This window comes from Piliocolobus tephrosceles, chromosome 3, assembly GCF_002776525.5.
Source record: "Piliocolobus tephrosceles isolate RC106 chromosome 3, ASM277652v3, whole genome shotgun sequence".
NCBI lineage: Eukaryota > Metazoa > Chordata > Mammalia > Primates > Cercopithecidae > Piliocolobus > Piliocolobus tephrosceles.
The window spans coordinates 106,237,193-106,240,003 of NC_045436.1; positions in this window are offsets into that span (position 1 = coordinate 106,237,193).

The window sequence follows — 2,811 nt, forward strand, 5'->3', positions numbered from 1 at the left end:
ACTTGAGTAGCTGGGACTACAGGCACCCACCACCACGCCTGGCTTATTTTTTTGTATTTTTAGTAGAGATGGGGTTTCACTATACTGGCCAGGCTGGTCTCAAACTCCTGACCTTGTGATCTGCCCGCCTCGGCTTCCTAAAGTGCTGGGATTACAGGCGTGAGCCACTGCGCCTGGCCTGGATGTTATTTATTTATTTATTTATTTATTTATTTTTTATTGTGAGACAAGAGTCTCTCTCTGTTGCCCACGCTGGAATGCAATGGCGCTATCTAGGCTCACTGCAACCTCCGTCTACCGGGTTCAAGCGATTCTCCTGCCTCAGCCTCCCAAGTAGCTGGGATTACAGAATTTGCCACCACGCCCAGATAATTTTGTATTTTTAGTAGAGACAGGGTTTCTCCATGTTAGTCAGGCTGGTCTCGAACTCCTGACCTCAGGTGATCCACCTGCCTCGGCCTCCCAAAGTGCTGGGATTACAGGCATGAGCCACCACGCCCGGCCATATTTTTTACTTTTTTGAGACGGAGTTTCGCTCTTGTTGCCCAGGCTGGAGTGCAATGGCGCAATCTCGGCTCACCACAACCTGCGCCTCCCGGGTTCGAGTCATTCTCCTGCCTCAGCCTCCGGAGTAGCTGGGATTACAGGCATGCGCCACCACGCCCAGCTAATTTTGTATTTTTAGTAGAGACGAGGTTTCTCCACGTTGGGCAGGCTGGTGTCCAGACCTCAGGTGATCTGCCTGCCTCATCTTCCCAAAGTGCTGGAATTACAGGCGTGAGCGACTGCGCCGGGCAAGCTTACTGATTTTTAAAATGTACTTTCCCCCTTTAATACAATAAATAACTATTTAGTATACATTTGTTGCCATCTTTTTGATTTTTCAGTTTTTTAATTTTTTATTTTAAAAAATGAGATCTCACTATGTTGCACAGGCTGTTCTCAAACTTCTGGGCTCAGGTGATCCTCCCGCCTTGGCCTCCCAAAGTGCTGGGATTACAGGTGTGAGTTACCACACCTGACCATGTTTTCATCTTTTTATTATGGAGTTTATACATAGTATTTGGAAGAAAATAGGCTATCTGGAATTCCACATTTCTCTTTTTCTTTCTTCTTCTTTAGATTTCTTTGTTTCTTTGTTTTCACTAACATTGATTATGTGTTAAGCACTGTTGTAAATGTTTTGCATGTATTAATTTTTTGAATTTTTCCTACAATTCTGTGGGGTAGGTGCAATTATTACCCTCATTTGACAAGGAACCTGAGGCATAACAATGTTAAGTGGCTAGCAGATGGCAGCTAGGAATTGGGACTGAAAAGGGACTCTAAGCACTTAGAGTCTGCCATAATGCCACAAATTCTCACTGTACAACCCCACACAATAGCTTTGTTCTAGTGGGAAAGATTTCCCATCCAAATCTTTCAGAGTGAATGACAGGGAAAAACTTCAGAGTGAATGATAGGAAAGCTGGCCACTCTCATTTCTTAATTTTTTTTTTTTTTTAGAGACACAGTCTTGCTGTCACTCAGGCTGGAGTGTGATGACACAACATAGCTCACTGTAACCTCAAATTCTTGAGCTCAGGCAATCCTCCTGCCTCAACCTTCCAAGTAGCAGGGACTACAGGTCTACGGGCACTTACCACCATGTCTGGCATTTTTAGTTTTTTTTTTTTTCTCAGAGACAGGGTCTCACTTTCTTGCCCAGGCTTGTCTTGAACTCTGACCTTAAGCAGTCCTCCACCTGGGCCTCCCACTGTGCCGGCCAACTCTCAGTTCTGAAAGGTTTTGTTAAACAAAGTTTATGAGAGGCCATTGTTATGGACTAGCCTCCTGCTTTAGGCCCCAGAAGATCAGACCAAACCAGAACGGAGTCACTTGTGCTAAGTGACATATAATCAAACTGAACTTGGAAATGGGCCAGTTTTCCAAAAAACAGGAGATTTCAGTCAACCTGAGTCAATGTAGTACGGAAGTCTTCTCTGTTTTAGTCTTATAAGGAAAGTAACTTTGAAGCAACCCATCTGGCTTGTTTTCTCTGTTTCTGCTTTCTTCAGCCCTTTCTGTTTATAAAGTCAAACTTCTCTACTTAGCTCACCAGAATATTCATTCTATTTTATAGAATGATGTGTTGCTTGATTCTAGAATTGCAAATAAAAGGCAATTACATCTTCTAAACTAAATTTGTTGTAATTTTGTCTTTTGACAATTTAAACTACGGAATCAGAAATTCAAAGACTATGAACAAAAATTTCAAAAGAAAGAAATAGTAATACCACTAATAAGAAGAATAATTAAAAAGGCACAAAGACATTGGAGGTAACGTTCTAAAAAGAGGCATAGGTTGGAGCTGAGCTGACATGAGCTAAAATCCTAAGTGAGTAACTTGTTAGCTGTGTGGCCTCTGAAAGTCAACTCAAGGATCTGAGCTTGTTTCTTCACCTCTAAAATTGGAAAAAATAAGGCCTATCAAAATCATCAACGAATCATTGAAATGCTTGGCCTATTTTAATATTCAGTATCTGTAAGCTCATATCATTAAAGGGTAATTGAGATGCCAACTACTATATAATCTGAAACAATAATGATCTTCTTTTTTCCCCACAAAGGTAACAAAAAACAAACACACAAAGAAACAGTAAGCTCTGCCAGACATGTAAAACCAATCAAACTATATAATGAATTAAATTCTTTCCCCACTGAAAAGACAGATCAGTGTACCTAACACAATATAGGAAAAGGAACACACCTTATTTGGCAAGAGACACATTCATTCTCCAGATAAGAGAAACACACATTGAAACCACTTCT